This window comes from Canis lupus, chromosome X, assembly GCF_011100685.1.
Source record: "Canis lupus familiaris isolate Mischka breed German Shepherd chromosome X, alternate assembly UU_Cfam_GSD_1.0, whole genome shotgun sequence".
Taxonomy (NCBI): Eukaryota; Metazoa; Chordata; class Mammalia; order Carnivora; family Canidae; genus Canis; species Canis lupus.
In genome coordinates this window covers 99,418,357-99,438,085 of record NC_049260.1, presented here as the reverse complement: position 1 = coordinate 99,438,085, position 19,729 = coordinate 99,418,357, and positions in this window count along the sequence as shown.

Sequence of the window (19,729 nt, the reverse complement as noted above, 5' to 3'; positions counted from 1 at the left end):
AAACTAAAATAAACCCAGAGAATATAGTCAATTCCCAGTTTAACTCAGCTGGGTTTTATACATATGTGGATGTTTAGTTTGATTCAATACTTTTATTATAAAAGGAATTTCTGCGGTTATCCAGCAGTATATATTTTTTAAAGATTTTATTTATTTATTCATGAGAAGCACAGAGAAAGTCAGAGACAGAGGCAGAGGGAGAAGCAGGCTCCATGCAGGGAGCCCAATGTGGGACTTGATTCCGTGACCGCGGGATCACACCCTGAGCCAAAGGCAGATGCCCAACCGCTGAGCCACCAAGGTGTCCAAATCCAGCAGTATTTATGAAGCACTGTGATATTCAAAACAAAGTGTGGGATTTCTTAAGGAGTCAGTTTCATTTTAAGTATCTTAACAATACCATAGGTCCAAATAGATGTTCTCCTATAAAAAAAAAAACTATAAAACACACTTTAAAGAAACACACTGATCCTAAAGTATGTTATTATTTTTTCCCAAATTAGTGATATAAAAGGGATCAACTGGATTTTTTTCTTATATATGAGAATATGTAAATCCAGAAAAAAAAATCCATGGCAGCCCGGGTGGCTCAGTGGTTTAGTGCCACCTTCATCCTAGGGCCTGATTCTGGAGACCTGGGATCAAGTCCCATGTCGGGCTCCATGCATGGAGCCTGCTTCTCCCTCTGCCTTTGTCTCTGCCTCTCTCTCTCTCTCTCTGTATCTCTCATGAATAAATAAATAAATAAAATCTTAAAAAATCCATTATATTCTTTGTTGAAAATTGAAGTCTGGGGATATTTAAGGCCTAAAAACCTCTTAATGGAAACTCATTACATGATTTTGAGCCAAGTATTCAAAGAGATTTCCTCAGTGCATAAGAAAATGTTATTAGCACAATAAATTCTTGTTTAGTTATTATGCAATATAATGTTACTTTTATAGAAGTGATAGGAACTCCTGAAAGTAAAATAATTACGAGGGTCATTTTTCTTAAGAATTCTGTGTTAGATTCCCAGAGTTAGGAGTCTTTATGTTCTGTCTCCCTTTCTGATATTTCCTACCCATTTCTTCTCCATTCCCTTCTATTCCCTTTCACTATTATTTATATTCCCCAAATGAATGAGAACATATAATGTTTGTCCTTCTCTGATTGACTTACTTCACTCAGCATAATACCCTCCAGTTCCATCCACTTTGAAGCAAATGGTGGGTATTTGTCATTTCTAGTGGCTGAGTAATATTCCATTGTATACATAAACCACATCTTCTTTATCCATTCATCTTTCGATGGACACTGAGGCTCTTTCCACAGTTTCGCTATTGTAGACATTGCTGCTACAAACATTGGGGTGCAGGTGTTCCGGCATTTCACTGCATCTGTATCTTTGGGGTAAATCCCCAGCAGTGCAATTGCTGGGTCATAGGGCAGGTCTATTTTTAACTCTTTGAGGACCCTCCACACAGATTTCCAGAGTGGCTGCACCAGTTCACATTCCCACCAACAGTGTAAGAGGGTTCACTTTTCTCCGCATCCTCTCCAACATTTGTAGTTTCCTGCCTTGTTAATTTTCCCCATTCTCACTGGTGTGAGGTGGTATCTCATTGTGGTTTTGGTTTGTATTTCCCTGATGGCAAGTGATGCAGAGCATTTCTCATGTGCATGTTGGCCCTGTCTATGTCTTCCTGTGTGAGATTTCTCTTCATGTCTTTTGCCCATTTCATGATTGGATTGTTTGTTTCTTTGGTGTTGAGTTTAATAAGTTCTTTATAGATCTTGGAAACTAGCCCTTTATCTGATACGTCATTTGCAAATATCTTCTCCCATTCTGTAGGTTGTCTTTTAGTTTTGTTGACTGTATCCTTTGCTGTGCAAAAGCTTCTTATCTTGATGAAGTCCCAATAGTTTCATTTTTGCTTTTGTTTCTTTTGCCTTTGTGGATGTATCTTGCAAGAAGTCACTGTGCTGAGTTCAAAAAGGGTGTTGCCTGTGTTCTCCTCTAGGATTTTGATGGAATCTTTTCTCACATTTTAGATCTTCCATCCATTTTGAGTTTATCTTTGGGGCACTTGACGGGATGAGCACTGGGTGTTATTCTGTATGTTGGCAAATTGAACACCAATAAAAAATAAATTTATTACTAAAAAAAAAAAAAAATTCTGTGTTAGAAATGATAGTAACTATGAGACTGTCTTCTCTAGGATCCTCAACTCAGGTTAGTGAACGAATTTTCACATGAAATAAAAATATGGTTTCCATTGCTACAGATGATGTTATAGATTCTACTATGTGCATCTGAAAGACACATACATTCAACTGCTTTACTCTTATAAAAATGAGTCTCGGGTAGTCCGGGTGGCTCAGTGGTTTAGCGCTGCCTTCAGCCCAGGGCGTGATCCTGGAGACCCGGGATTGAGTCCCACGTCAGGCTCCCTGCATGGAGCCTGCTTCTCCTCCCTCTGCCTGTGTCTCTGCCTCTCTCTCTCTCTCCTCTCTCTGTGTGTCTCTTAATAATAAATAAAATCTTTTAAAAAAAATTGGGTGACGGGCACGAGGGGGGCACTTGACGGGATGAGCACTGGGTGATATGATTATGTTGGCAAATTGAACTCCAATTAAAAATAAGAAATAAAAAAAATGAGTCTCAATAATCATGTTTTTTTTTCTGGGTCATAGTGTCATGCTTCAAGTATCAGTGATATTAAAATATATACAGACACCATATGGTGGCTCAGAATCACCCGCAAATCCTTGTGAGGTTACTTGATTTTTTTGAACTTTGAATTTAATGATACTTGACTTACTTCATTTACCATTATGTTCATGTTGTTAATTCTCCTTTTTAGAAATGAAGTCATTAGGCTCATTTGTGATCTTTAAGTCTCCATGTTAAAAAAAATTAAGTCAATGTATAAAGACTGTGGACTTTCAGAGATACCATTCTAGAATCCTGACTTATGTTGATACACATATATTATTTGCTAACTTCCAACTTAGACTTTGTCTTCTTATAGTATTTTAAATTTTTAAAATATGCCACTCTTATATTGTCACCTTAAACTATAACATGTTGTTGATTTAGTATTAATAAATGAAAGTGGTAATTATTTTTTGTTTCGTACTATTGTATCAAAAATTATTTCATGTACTTATATTGACCATAAAATTTATTTCTTCTTTCCAAGTATCTTATGTGCTATTATATCCAAACATTTATTTCTAAACTGAAACATTGGTGCTATAGTGCTGTCAAATTATATCCATATAGGGACGCCTGGGTGGCTCAGTGGTTGGTCTCTGCCTTTGGCTCAGCACATGATCCCAGAGTCCTAGGATCAAGTCCCACATTGGGCTTTACATGGAGGCTGCTTCTTTCTCTGCCTGTGTCTCTGCCTCTGTGTGTGTTTGTATATATGTGTGTGTGTGTGTCATGAATAAATAAAATATTTAAAAATTATATCCATATTTATATATAATCCATAACGCCATATGATTTCATTCATTTCACTCATGTGTAATTTGAGAAACAAAACAGATGAACATAGGGTAAGGGAAGGCAAAATAAATAAGACAAAAATTGAGAGGGAGGCAAACCATAAGAGACACTGAACTATAGGAAACAAACTGAGAGTTGCTGCAGGGGAGGGGATAGGAGGACGGGATAATGGGATGATGGGCATTAAAGAGGATACTTAATGTAATGAGCACTGAGTATTATATGTAATTGATGAATCACTAAATTCTACCTCTGGAACTAATAAAAAATAAAAAAAACAAAATTCAAAAAAGAAATCTCAACAATCCCCAGTGCAAGCATGAGAGATAGTAGGTGCTAGATGATAGTAAATGATGCTAGAGAGATAGTAGGTAAAGATTCAGAAACTGGATTTAGCTAGACATTGCTTCTTCATCTTTTTTTAAAAGCAAATTGACATAGCTAGGAGAAATTAGAGCAAGATAAATAATTCTATTGGTCATAAAGTGCTGAAAAGATGTCCCCTGGAATCCTTCTACTTCATAAAACTTTTTTTGCCCTGATACACACACACCACACACACACACACACATATATATATTATATATATATATATATATATATATATATATACTTTTTTTTCAAGTTACTCACTACTTGACTCAAAAGCATACTCCCTAGGTAATTACTGTATGAAGTATGGAGTATCTTTTAATGAGAGCTAATACAGCATGCCTACATTTAATGATGAGAGAATAGGATTAGGTTAAATTAAGATAGTGAAGATATGTAAGCACTTAACTCTGAATCTATCAGTTCTTTTCAGCTCAACTCCTTGAACAACATTCATAATCACTTATGTTGTGGTACATGTCATGTTAGTTACTAGAAAAGCAAACACTACCAAAACATGGCTGCTTCCCTTTAGAAATGTGGGAGAACCACTTTAAGTGTGTATATATTTCAAGAAACCATAATCAGTAAGAATCAAGAAAGGTCTTCTACTTTGAAGACCAAAGGCAAGAGGGCAATACAATTTTATTAATTTTGTAATATTTATTATTAAATAATTATCTTGTGGAAACTTAATACTAACAGAGAGAAAAAGAAATATCTGTATGTCTTAGACATGATGTCATATAACTAAATATGATGAGAGAGAATGAGTAAGCCTAGGAAGAAATTCCCAATAGAGATCCCATAACCAGGTCTTTGAAAAACTAAGTGATTACAACAGGCCAAACAACAAAATTATTCACCTATTACACTTCTTAAACCATGGACATACTGACATACAGAAGAAAAGAGTTAATTTCAATATTGCCAGAATTAAGTGTCATTAAAATGAAAGACTCTGGGGCAGCCTGGGTGGCTCAGAGGTTTAGCGCTGCCTTCAGCCCAGGGCACGATCCTGGAGACCCGAGATGGAGTCCCCACGTCAGGCTCCCTGCATGGAGCTTGCTTTTCCCTCTGCCTGTGTTTCTGCCCCCCCCTTTCTGTCTCTCTCTCTTTCTCTCTCTCTCTCTCTCTCTCATAAATAAAAATAAAAATCCTTTAAAAAACAATGAAAGACTCTGGAAGGTTTCATGAAACTAAGTGATTTATAGTAAGAGTTGAAAGTTATAAGAAAGTGGGCATGAAGCACATACCCATGGGGAAAACCAAATGAAATCTGAAAAATAATGTAATAATAGAGCAGAAATAAAGAGGTGATGCAAAGATTAAGGTTCTGTCTGCCAAACTTTGATAATAATGTGCCTAGATGTCCCCAGAGTTTTCTGCCTCTGTGAGTATACAGTTAAAGCTCTGATTGGCTTTACAAGAAAATCTAATTCCTTATATAATTCCACAACAGTGAATTATGTTGCCTTTCGAGGCATCTGGGACAAGACGACACCAAACAGAATAGATTTGTGCACATGTTAATCTATGGTGAGGAGGAAACTATCACTTGGCGTGGGCATAGGGCAAATAACAGTACCACTCTATATTTTAATAGGGACAAGATAAAGAAGAGGATATAGTGATCCAGGGTTCAGTACGCTTCATTCTGTTTCAGCTAGAGGGACCTGATTTGGGGAACATGCACTATAAGGGGTGTGGTGTGTGCTTGTACAAGTATGTGTACCTGTATGTGTTTTTCATTTTGACAGCTAGAAACTATTCTTCGCGTGCTGAACTACATACTCGCACAACCAGCTGGAACTTTAACTATGCCTCTAGTAATCAAGGATTTTTGTTGTTATTTCCATGAAACACTTGAAATAGTTTTTCATTATGTGTATTTAGATTGGGGTCAATTTCATAATTTTAATCATGTGTTCATTGGTCTTTAGGAGGTGAATATGTGTGTACAGAAGTCTTAGAAAAATAGATCACTGTTATTCAGTAACTAGCACTGGAAACAAATACATTACTTTGACTTTATCTGTAATGTCTACTTCTGTTCCACACATAGTAATGAATATATTAGTCTGACTTCATCTGTAATGTCTACTTGTATACACAGTAATAATATATAAGCCCTTAGCTTTGAACCCCATTATAAAGAATTCATTATCATGATCATTTTTATATATTTTTGTCAAATTACAACCCTTATATTTGAATGCAGGGTACACTCTCAACAAATCAGAAGTAGAGTAACAAGAGTTCTCTAACTGAAATTGTTCCTTTTGTATCATTCAAGTTTTTGTCATAAAGGAGATTTCATATATATATTTCATTTATATATATGAAAGGAGATTTGCCTTTCTGTGTACACATGATACTTCCATGTCTGGTGCTGGAGCCTGAAGTCAGCAAGGGAGAGAAAACAGAAGTGTAAAAAGAAATTGGAAACTGCAAGAATTGACTGACTCTCACAAGTGTGCACTGATATCTGCATGAGTACCTTACCCATCACTTTGAGGCTTTCAATTTTGACATTTTTTTTCTTTTGTCAAGTCTTTGCTTAAATTCCAGTTAGTTAAAATACAGTGTGATATTAGTTTCAGGTGTAGAATTTAGTGATTCATCATTTACATACAACACCCAGTGCTCATCACACATTCCCTCCTTAATACCCACCACCCATTTAACCGTGAAGAAGCTGATGTTCCTCATTACAAAACTAAACACACATCTGGTCTAGGAATCAGATAATCTGATGGAGGAGATCCCATGGAAACTGAAAGGGCTGCTATCTCATGCCAATGAGATGAGTCAGCAGATAAGAAACTGCAAGCATGGATTGCAACAGCCCTTCATGTCCTAAATTGATCTCCTGAGCCTTCAAATCCTGTGTGAAATATTGTGTGTATGTGTGTGTGCGGTACAAATACTCCTTGAACTGCAGAGAAAAGAGTTCTGAAAGACATAGTTCTAGCCTAGCTAAATAGACACAATACAAATCACTACACTTGTACTTTGGCAGGGGAAAAAAGGTCAATAATGTGAAAACAAGTTGACATAGTTACAATCAGTGTTGTCTTTTATGGATCATTATATATTTAGATCAGTATACATTCAGCACTATTTCCTAGAATTTCCTTATCTCAAGTTCTGGAAAATTTTAAGATCGTAGGGTATTTGTATCACAAATGATGTGAAATATCATCTACTATAAACACTCCTTTGATGTTTCAGTGTTCACTAAAATGCAGTGATACATCATCACCCAGCCTCTGCATTAGCACCTTTACAAGGAAGCTCACTCTCTTTTTTTGAACTGATACAATAGTTTGAAAATTCTTCTTTACTTTGAGTATATATTTTCACTCTTTATCCTTCACTAGTTAACCCTGTTTACCCTCTGGAATCTTAAAAATCAAACTTTTTTCTTTCTCTTCCACACATACTTTTTAAGTATTTTATTGTTCAAAAGATTTATTTATTTTAGAGAGGAAGGAGGGGCAAGGGAGGAGGAAAGAGAGTCTTAAGCAGACTGTACACAACCCTGAGATCATGACCATGAGATCATGACCTGGGCAGAAACCAAAAGTCATACACTTAACTCACTGCATCACCCAGGTGTCCCAATTTCAAGTATTTTAAAGCAATTTCTAGAAGTCTTTTATGGTTTGCCTCCCTCTCTTTTATCCCCCCTTCTCCTATGTTCATCTGTTTTGTGATGAGCACTGGGTGTTATATGTAAGTGATGAATCACTAAATTCTAGTCTTGAAACCAAAATTTCACTATATGTTACCTAACTAGAATTTAAGAAAAATTTGAAAAAAATATAGAAAACATTTAGTCATAAATCAAAAAATTAAATGAAAGTATATTTTCTCTCAAAAAAATTAAACAGTTTTTAGGACTCTTCAAAACTCCGCTATTCTAAGCATCCACAATTCTTTGAAATATTTTTATAACACTTTGCTCAGAATAGGCACTCATCATAGAGTCAGGTTCTCTCTGATTTTTGCTGCTTTCATAATTCTCTTTATCACTGTGCCCTTTGAGGTTCCATTTCCTAAGGTATGTATCCCTGATAGAAGTAAAAATATATCAGTTGTTTGTCTTTCTATTTCCCAATCTAATGGGGCTCATACTGAAGCATTTTTACAATCTTGGGATCACTTCAGGTAGGAAAGCATAGTGACAAAATATAAAGAATGTTGCTTTGGAGTCAGGAATTTTAGTTGGAATTCTGGCTTTGCAACTTACTGGTTATGTGATCTTAAATAAAGATCTAATATACAGTCTCAGTTCAAATTGGAAATAATTTTACCTACTTAACAGGAATATTGTGAAAAATAGATGAGATCAGATAGTGATGAACATGGCATAGGCCCTTGAATATGGTAAGCATCTGGAGCAATTATGAGCTAGCACATAACCAATGGAAAACTTTTCATAAAGACCTGCCCCATTAAAAAATAATAATTTTAGATAAGTAAATCTTATCCTTTTCTAGTCAAAACTTTTTTCTATATTTTTCATATTGAGGAATACATTTCTAAAATATGTACTGATTTATTAAAAAATACTGACACTTACAACATCAAGTCATTATTCTGGCAACTGTAAATATAACAAAGAACAGAAAGAAAGGATGTCATAACTTTGCAAAGCTTGCAAAGCTTATGTTCTAGTGAATAGATGGTTGGAGGAGGGACTATATGAAATGATTAAGTAAACAAATATATAAGAAAGTATACAATGTGACAAGCTTTTTAAAGAATCAATGCTCAAACAAAACAACAAAAAAAGAAAAACCAAAAGATGAAAAGAAATAATGCTCAAAGAAGACCATTCAGACAAGACGATAATTGAGTGAGATCTGAAAAATGGAAAGGAACATTCTGGGAGAAAGTAGCATGAGCTAGAGAGATCAATAGAGACCAGACAATGCATGGCCTTTCAGGTTGTGTTAAATGATAAAAATAATCAATTGATCTTTAACAAATGAACAAGAGAAATGCAATGGAGCAAAGATAGTCTTTTTGACAAATGGTGCTGGAACAACTGGATGTCCACGCACCAAAAAATGAGTCCAGATAAAGATCTTAAAACATTCACAAAATAATGATTAAAAATGGGGGATGCCTGGGTGGCACAGTTGGTTAAGCCTCTGACTCTTGGTTTCAGCTCAGGTCATGATCTCAGGGTCTTGAGATGGACCCCATCATCAGGCTCCATGCTTAGCATGGCGTCAGGTTGGGATCCCTCTTCACCCACTTCCCTCCCCACTAAAATAAATAAATAAATCCATAACAAATAATTCAAAATGGATCACATATCTAAAAGTAAATCACAAATATAAAACTCCCAGAAGATAACATGAGAAATCCTAGATGACCTTGAATTTGATGATGACTTTGTAGACGTAACACCAGAGGAATGATCCATGAAAGAAATAACTGATAAAATGAACTTCATTAGAATTAAAAACTTCGGGCAGCCCGGGTGGCTCAGCGGTTTAGTGCTGCCTTCAGCCCAGGGTGCGATCCTGGAGACCTGGGATCGAGTCCCACGTCAGGCTCCCTGCATGGAGCCTGCTTCTCCCTTTTCCTGTGTCTCTGCCTCTCTCTCTCTCTCTCTCTCTCATAAATAAATAGAATCTTAAAAAAAGAATTAAAAACTTCTATTCTGCAAAAGATATGCAAAAGATATCAAGAGTATGAGAAAACAAGTCACAATCTAGAAGTAAATATTTGTAAAGAAACATCTGACGAAGAAATGTTATCCAATAAAAAAATCATTTAAAAAATAAAAAAAGAAATGTTAGCCAAAATATATAAAGAACTCTTAAAACTCAACAATAAGGAAATAAACAAACATTAAATGTGGGCCAAACACCTTAACAGATACTTCACCAAAAAAAAAAAAGATACACCAATGGTAAATAAACATAAAATCACATCATGCATCATCAAGGAAATAAAAATTAAACCAGTGAAATACCATTTTACACCTATTTTAATGGTCAAAATCTGGAATACTGATATATCAAATTCTGGTGGGGATAGGGAGCAACAAGAACTTTCATTCATTGCTGATGGGAATACAAAATGGTTTGGCTACTTCGGAAGACAGTTAGCAGTTTCTTACAAAACTAAACTACACTTACCATACAATCCAGCAGTCACACTCGTTGTTATTTACCAAAAGGATTTGAAAACTTGTGTTCACACAAGAATCAGCACATGGATGTATATAGTAGATTTATTCATTATTTTCAAAACTTGGAAGCAAAGGAAGATATACTTTAGTAGGTAAATGGATAAACAAACTTTGATATATACAGACAATGGAATATTACTTAGTGCTTCAAAGAAATGACCTATTGACACATGAAAAGACATGGGGGGAATGTAAATGCAAATTGCTAAGTGAAAAAAGCTAGTATGAAAAGCCTACATACTGTATAATTTCTACTGTATGACATTCTGGAAAATTCAAAACTATGGAGATAGTAAAAAGTTCAGTGAATGCTAAAGGTTGAGAATGAGGGAAAGAGTGAATCGGTAGCATGCAGAGAATACTTTGGCAGTGAAAATACTCTGTATGATACTATAGATGTATGTCATATATTTGTCCAAACCCATAGAATGTACAACACCAAGTGTGAACCATAATGTAAACTATGGAGTTTTGGTGATCATGATGTATCAACATTGGTTTATCGATTGTGACAAATACACCATTCTGGTGAGTGATGTTGATAATGGGGGGGATGTTGTGTTGGGGCTGAGGGTAAGCAGAGGAATCTCTGTATCTTCCACTCAATTCTGCCATGGATGTAAAACTAATCTAAAAAGCTAATCATCCTTTCTGTTGTATGTGGCTTATGTTTTGAAAATGTTGGGTGAGCTGACAATTTAGACTGAGACTCAGCTTTACTGAATAAAAGGATGTCATCAACAAATTGGGAGGATTGGAGGGAAAAGAGTAGGGGTCCTTCTTTCATCTGGTCCCCCAAAATTACATAGATAACTTTTTGTATATTTTTTATTGGAGTTTGATTTGCCAACATATAGTATAACATCCAGTGCTCATCCCGTCAAGTGCCCCCCCCTCAGTGCCTGTCACCCAGTCACCCTATTCCCCTGCCTAGCTCCCCTTTCACTACCCCTTGCTCATTTCCCATAGTTAGGAGTCTCTCATGTCCTGTCACCCTCTCTGATTTTTCCCACTCATTTTCTCTCTTTTCCCCTTTAATCCCTTTCACTATTTTTTTATATTCACCGAATGAATGAAACCATATAATGTCTGTCCTTCTCTGATTGACTTACTTCACTCAGCATAATACCTTCCAATTATATCCACGTTGAAGTAAATAGTGGGTATTTGTCGTTTCTAATGGCTGAGTAATACTCCATTGTATACATAAACCACATCTTCTTTATCCATTCATCTTTCGATGGACACTGAGGCTCCTTCCACAGTTTGGCTATTATGGACATTGCTGCTAGAAACATCGGGGTTTAGGTGTCCCCCGTTTCATTGCATCTGTATCTTTGGGGTAAATCCCCAGCAGTGCAATTACTGGGTCGTAAGGCAGATCTATATTTTAACTCTTTGAGGAACCTCCACACAGTTTTCCAGAGTGGCTGCACCAGTTCACATTCCCACCAACAGTGCAAGGGGGTTCCCCTTTCTCCACATCCTCTCCAACATTTGTTGTTTCCTGTCTTGTTAATTTTCACCATTCTCACTGGTGTGAGGTGGTATCTCATTGTGGTTTTGATTTGTATTTCCCTGATGGCAAGTGATCCGGGGCATTTCCTCTTGTGCTTCTTGGCCATGTGTATGTCTTCTTTGGTAAAATTGTTGATCATGTCTTTGCCCACTTCAAGATTGGATTGTTTCTTTCTTTGCTGTTGAGTTTAATAAGTCTTTATAGATCTTGGATACTAGCCCTTTACCTGATAGGTCATTTGCAAATATCTTCTCCCATTCTGTAGGTTGTCTTTTAGTTTTGTTGACTGTTTCTTTTGCTGTAAAGAGCTTTTGATCATGATAGAGTCCCAATAGTTCATTTTTGCTTTTGTTTCTCTTGCCTTCATACCACCTCACACCAGTGAGAATGGAGAAAGTTAACAAGACAGGAAACAACAAATGTTGGAGAGGATGTGGAGAAAGGGGAACCCTCTTGCACTGTTGGTGGGAATGTGAACTGGTATAGCCACTCTGGAAAACTGTGTGGAGGTTCCTCCAAGAGTGAAAAATAGATCTGCCCTATGAACCAGCAATTGCACTGCTGGGGATTTACCCCAAATATACAGATGCAGTGAAATGCCGGAACACCTGCACCCCAATGTTTGTAGCAGCAATGTCCACAATAGCGAAACTGTGGAAAGAGCCTCAGTGTCCATCGAAAGATGACTGGATAAAGAAGATGTGGTTTATGTATACAATGGAATATTACCCAGCTATTAGAAATGACAAATACCCACTATTTGATTTGATGTGGAGGGACCTGGAGGGTATTATGCTGAGTGAAATAAGTCAATTGGAAAAGGACAAACATTATATGGTCTAATTCATTTGGAGAATATAAAAATTAGTGAACGGGAATAAAGGAAAAGGAGAGAAAATGAGTGAAAATATCAGTGAGGGTGACAAAACATGAGAGACACCTAACTCTAGGAAATGAACAAGGGGTAGTGGAAGGGGAAGTAGGCGGGGGTTGGGGTGACTGGGTGATGGGCACTGAGGGGGGCATATGCTATATGTTGGCAAATTGAACTCCAATTAAATTTTTTTTTTAATAAAAAAGGCCATTCCACTATCCCATCAAGCCAGCTGTTTCAGGATGGTGGGAATCATGTAAGACTAGTGAGTTCCATTTTCATGGGTCCATTGCCATACTTTATTTGCTCAAAAGTTAGTTCCTTGACCAAAAATGATACTGTGTGGAATACTATAATGGTACATAAAGCGCCATCAAGTCCACATCTAGTAGATTTTGCAGAAGCACTACATGTAGGAAAGGCAACTACAGATACAGAGTATTTATTCCCATAGGGATGAAACACTGTTCCTTCCATGATAGAAGTGGTTCAATGTCATTAGCCTTCTGCAGGTAATTGTCTGATTATCTCAAGGAAATGGTCCATATTGGAGATGGTGTTGGTCTCTGCTGCTGGCAGCTTGGGCATTCAGTGGTGATTGTAGTCAGGTTAACCTAAGTGAGCTGAAATCCATGTTGCTGAGCTCATGCATAACTTCCACCCTTCCATTATGGCCATTGTTATAAGCTCATTGGATAGTGACAGAAGCTGGGGTAAAAGTCTACTATCCTCAGAAAGTGTCATCCTATTCAGTTGATTATTAAAAATTCTCTTCTACTGAAGTCAGTCATTAGTAGCTTTCAAATGGGATACAAAGATCTTCATTTTGTTGTTTTTCCCACTCAGAGATGTCTAGTCACCTATCTTTACCCTATACCTCCTTGTTACCAATTTTCCAACTTTTTTCCCAAGTCTCTCTCCATCCAGCCAGATCATTGACCCCAGCCCATAAATTTGTATACATTCATGCCTCTTGCAATTTCTCTTTCCATAAAAATTAAAAACCAAGTGCAAAGCTCAAAGTTATGCCCACCTAGAGAATTTCTTTTCAACACTGTCCTTAAGAGATGTCTCAGAAAGGAGCTTTAGTATTACAGCTGTTCACTTTCAGGTGGTTCCTGCATATTATACACAACTATCTGTAAATCAAGCCTGTGTTTTTTCTTGTAAGGAACTTTGCATGATGATATAAGTGTGGGCTGAGTGACAGAAGTTAATGTAGCAGGACAGGGTGAGGAGTACGCATTAGAGTCACTGTATGATATAACTTAATTGTGCTCCCAAGGGCTGTGAAATCCTGATATTGTATACATCACTTCTATTTGAGGATTGAGTGCTGCTATGCACAACAAACTTTATGGCTAGATGGGTCATATAATACCCAGTTCATGATGGGCAACTCAGCATGATAAATGGGCAGCCTATGACCAAATATTATCTCCAAAAAGACTTAATAACAAACCAAAAGCTGTTTCTCAAAAAAAAGCCATTATTCACAAACAATAACAGGAGTTTACTCCAAAATCCTAAGAATATACTCAGTGATTCATTGACAGTGGCCTGCCAGAACTCCAAAAATCACCTCTATCTGCCACTGATATCTCAAGCACCGTTGGATCTTTGGGATCATATGGCCCAAATGGCAGAGAAGTTTTCAAGACAGCCTGAACCTATTGGAAAGCCTTCTCTTGTCCTGGACCCCACTGAAAACTAGGAGATTTCATGTCACTGGTAAATGCACCAGAATATCACACCCCAATCAAGAACATACTGCCTCCAGGAAGCCTGGGTGGCTCAGTGGTTGAGCATCTCCCTTCGTCTCAGTGTGTGATCCTAGGATCTGGGATCAAGTCCCACATCAGCTTCCTGTGAGGAGCCTGCTTCTCCCTCTGCCTATGTCGCTGCCTCTCTCTCTCCATGTGTCTCATGAATAAATAAATCAATAAATAAATATTTTTAAAAAAGAATATACTGCCTCCAATATCCAAAGAGGCCCACTAGGAATTGTGTTTATTTTGTTGTTGTTGTTGTACAAGGATAAGATTACAATCTATCCTTTACCTTAGAAGCTATACCTCAACATGCCCCATACCACTGAACTTCTATATGTTTCACTGAGGTTAAATGCCTTTAAACTTTTTTAACATATCACTTTTTATTAATAGAATTTTCAAAAGCAGTTTTAAGTTTGTAGCAAAATTCAGGGAAAGTTACAGAGATTTCCCATACAACTCTTGCCCCTACACATGCATAGTCTCTCCCATTATCAAATTCACCACCAGAGCAGTACAATTGTTAAAATCAATGAACCTATGCCCCTGAATTTTTAACAGATGTATTTTCCACTTATAACATAAAGGAAGCCTTAAAAATAAGTCTGGCACATTTGTACCTCTTGCTTACTGGGTCTAATTTGTGTTGTGTCATCAGTATAATGAACCAGTGTTATGTCTTGTGAAAGGGAAAGGTGATCAAGTCCATAACATTCCTATGATGACATTAGGCTGAAGAGTTGATATACTCCTGAGGCAGGACAGTGAGATTGTATTGATGGCTTTGTAAGCTAAAGGACAACTGCTTCTGGTGGTCTTTATGGAGAAAAAAGCATTTGCCACATCAAGAACTGCATACAAGGTGCCTACGGATATGGTAATTTGCTCAATCAATAAAACCACATCTGGAGGGGGGAGGAGCAAGATGGCGGAAGAGTAGGGTCTCCAAATCACCTGTCTCCACCAAATTACCTAGAAAACCTTCCAATCATCCTGAAAATCTATGAATTCGGCCTGAGAATTAAAGAGAGAACACCTGGAATGCAACAGTGAGAAGAGTTTGCGCTTCTATCAAGGTAGGAAGACGGGGAAAAAGAAGTAAAGAAACAAAGGCCTCCAAGGGGGAGGGGCCCCGCGAGGAGCCGGGCTGAGGCCGGGGCGAGGGTCCCCAGGACAGGAGAGCCCCGTCCCGGAGACGCAGGAGCTGCACCGACCTTCCCGGGCGGAAAGGGGTTCGTGGGGAGTCGGAGCAGGACCTAGGAGGGCGAGGATGCCCTCGGGTTCCCTGAGACAGTAACAGAGCAACTGCGCGCCCAGGAGAGTGCGCCGAGCTCCCTAAGGGCTGCAGCGCGCACGGCGGGACCCGGAGCAGCTCGGAGGGGCTCGGGCGGCGGCTCCGCGGAGGGGGCTGCACCGCCGGAAGCGTGAATCCACCAGCGCAGGCCCCGGAGCACAGAGCGCCGGACACAGCCCAGGATCCCGCCTCCCCCGGGACAGGCAGAGGCCAGGAGGGCCCAGGACAGCAAGGACGCTCCTGCCCCGAGCTGAGCAGATCAGCGGCCCCGCCCCGGAGCCTCCAGTCCCTGCAGACGGAGTTCCTGCCGGAGCTGAATCCAGGTTTCCAGAGCTGCCCCGCCACTGGGGCTGTTCCTCCTGCGGCCTCACGTGGTAAACAACCCCCACTGAGCCCTGCACCAGGCAGGGGCACAGCAGCTCCCCCAACTGCTGACACCTGAAAATCAGCACAACAGGCCCCTCCCCCAGAACACCAGCTAGACTGACAACTTCCAGGAGAAGCCAAGGGACTTAAAGTACACAGAATCAGAAGATACTCCCCGGTGGTTCTTTTTTTTGTTTTGTTTTGTTTTGTTTTGTTTTGCTTTTTGATTTGTTTCCTTCCCCAACCCCCTTTTTTTCTCCTTTCTTTTTCTTTCTCTTTTTCTTTTTCTTTTTTTCTTCCCTTTTTTTTTCTCTTTCTCTTTTCTTTCCTTCTTTCTGTCCTCTCTTTTTCTCTTTTTCCCAATACAACTTGTTTTGGCCACTCTGCACTAAGCAAAATGACTAGAAGGAAAACCTCACCTCAAAAGAAAGAATCAGAAACAGTCCTCTCTCCCACAGAGTTACAAAATCTGGATTACAATTCAATGTCAGAAAGCCAATTCAGAAGGACTATTATACAGCTACTGGTGGCTCTAGAAAAAAGCAGAAAGGACTCAAGAGACTTCATGACTGCAGAATTTAGAGCTAATCAGGCAGAAATTAAAAATCAATTGAATAAGATGCAATCCAAACTAGAAGTCCTAACGATGAGGGTTAACGAGGTGGAAGAACGAGTGAGTGACATAGAAGACAAGTTGATAGCAAAGAGGGAAACTGAGGAAAAAAGAGACAAACAATTAAAAGACCATGAGGATAGATTAAGGGAAATAAACGACAGCCTGAGAAAGAAAAACCTACGTTTAATTGGGGTTCCCGAGGGCGCCGAAAGGGACAGAGGGCCAGAATATGTATTTGAACAAATCCTAGCTGAAAACTTTCCTAATCTGGGAAGGGAAACAGGCATTCAGATCCAGGAAATAGAGAGATCCCCCCCTAAAATCAATAAAAACCGTTCAACACCTCAACATTTAATAGTGAAGCTTGCAAATTCCAAAGATAAAGAGAAGATCCTTAAAGCAGCAAGAGACAAGAAATCCCTGACTTTTATGGGGAGGAGTATTAGGGTAACAGCAGACCTCTCCACAGAGACCTGGCAGGCCAGAAAGGGCTGGCAGGATATATTCAGGGTCCTAAAGGAGAAGAACATGCAACCAAGAATACTTTATCCAGCAAGGCTCTCATTCAAAATGGAAGGAGAGATAAAGAGCTTCCAAGACAGGCAGCAACTAAAAGAATATGTGACCTCCAAACCAGCTCTGCAAGATATTTTAAGGGGGACTCTTAAAATTCCCCTTTAAGAAGAAGTTCAGTGGAACAGTCCACAAAAACAAGGACTGAATAGATATCATGATGACACTAAACTCATATCTCTCAATAGTAACTCTGAATGTGAACGGGCTTAATGACCCCATCAAAAGGCGCAGGGTTTCAGACTGGATAAAAAAGCAGGACCCATCTATTTGCTGTCTACAAGAGACTCATTTTAGACAGAAGGACACCTACAGCCTGAAAATAAAAGGTTGGAGAACCATTTACCATTTGAATGGTCCTCAAAAGAAAGCAGGGGTAGCCATCCTTATATCAGATAAACTAAAATTTACCCCAAAGACTGTAGTGAGAGATGAAGAGGGACACTATATCATACTTAAAGGATCTATTCAACAAGAGGACTTAACAATCCTCAATATATATGCCCCGAATGTGGGAGCTGCCAAATATATCAATCAATTATTAACCAAAGTGAAGAAATACTTAGATAATAATACACTTATACTTGGTGACTTCAATCTAGCTCTTTCTACCCTCGATAGGTCTTCTAAGCACAACATCTCCAAAGAAACGAGAGCTTTAAATGATACACTGGACCAGATGGATTTCACAGATATCTACAGAACTTTACATCCAAACTCAACTGAATACACATTCTTCTCAAGCGCACATGGAACTTTCTCCAGAATAGACCACATATTGGGTCACAAATCGGGTCTGAACCGATACCAAAAGATTGGGATTGTCCCCTGCATATTCTCAGACCATAATGCCTTGAAATTAGAACTAAATCACAAGAAGAAGTTTGGAAGGACCTCAAACACGTGGAGGTTAAGGACCATCCTGCTAAAAGATGAAAGGGTCAACCAGGAAATTAAGGAAGAATTAAAAAGATTCATGGAAACTAATGAGAATGAAGATACAACCATTCAAAATCTTTGGGATGCAGCAAAAGCAGTCCTAAGGGGGAAATACATCGCAATACAAGCATCCATTCAAAAACTGGAAAGAACTCAAATACAAAAGCTAACCTTACACATAAAGGAGCTAGAGAAAAAACAGCACATAGATCCTACACCCAAGAGAAGAAGGGAGTTAATAAAGATTCGAGCAGAACTCAACGAAATCGAGACCAGAAGAACTGTGGAACAGATCAACAGAACCAGGAGTTGGTTCTTTGAAACAATTAACAAGATAGATAAACCATTAGCCAGCCTTATTAAAAAGAAGAGAGAGAAGACTCAAATTAATAAAATTATGAATGAGAAAAGAGAGATCACTACCAACACCAAGGAAATACAAACGATTTAAAAAACATATTATGAACAGCTATATGCCAATAAATTAGGCAGTCTAGAAGAAATGGACGCATTCCTGGAAAGCCACATACTACCAAAACTGGAACAGGAAGAAATAGAAAACCTGAACAGGCCAATAACCAGGGAGGAAATTGAAGCAGTCATCAAAAACCTCCCAAGACACAAGAGTCCAGGGCCAGATGGCTTCCCAGGGGAATTTTATCAAACGTTTAAAGAAGAAACCATACCTATTCTCCTAAAGCTGTTTGGAAAGATAGAAAGAGATGGAGTACTTCCAAATTCGTTCTATGAGGCCAGCATCACCTTAATTCCAAAACCAGACAAAGACCCCACCAAAAAGGAGAATTACAGACCAATATCCCTGATGAACATGGATGCAAAAATTCTCAACAAGATACTGGCCAATAGGATCCAACAGTACATTAAAAAAATTATTCACCATGACCAAGTAGGATTTATCCCTGGGACACAAGGCTGGTTCAACACCCGTAAAACAATCAATGTGATTCATCATATCAGCAAGAGAAAAACCAAGAACCATATGATCCTCTCATTGGATGCAGAGAAAGCATTTGACAAAATACAGCATCCATTCCTGATCAAAACTCTTCAGAGTGTAGGGATAGAGGGAACATTCCTCGACATCTTAAAAGCCATCTATGAAAAGCCCAGAGCAAATATCATTCTCAATGGGGAAGCACTGGGAGCCTTTCCCCTAAGATCAGGAACAAGACAGGGATGTCCACTCTCACCACTGCTGTTCAACATAGTACTGGAAGTCCTAGCCTCAGCAATCAGACAACAAAAAGACATTAAAGGCATTCAAATTGGCAAAGAAGAAGTCAAACTCTCCCTCTTCGCCGAAGACATGATACTCTACATAGAAAACCCAAAAGTCTCCACCCCAAGATTGCTAGAACTCATACAGCAATTCGGTAGCATGGCAGGATACAAAATCAATGCCCAGAAATCAGTGGCATTTCTATACACTAACAATGACACTGAAGAAAGAGAAATTAAGGAGTCAATCCCATTTACAATTGCACCCAAAAGCATAAGATACCTAGGAATAAACCTAACCAAAGAGGTAAAGGATCTATACCCTCAAAACTATAGAACACTTCTGAAAGAAATTGAGGAAGACACAAAGAGATGGAAAAATATTCCATGCTCATGGATTGGCAGAATTAATATTGTGAAAATGTCAATGTTACCCAGGGCAATATACACGTTTA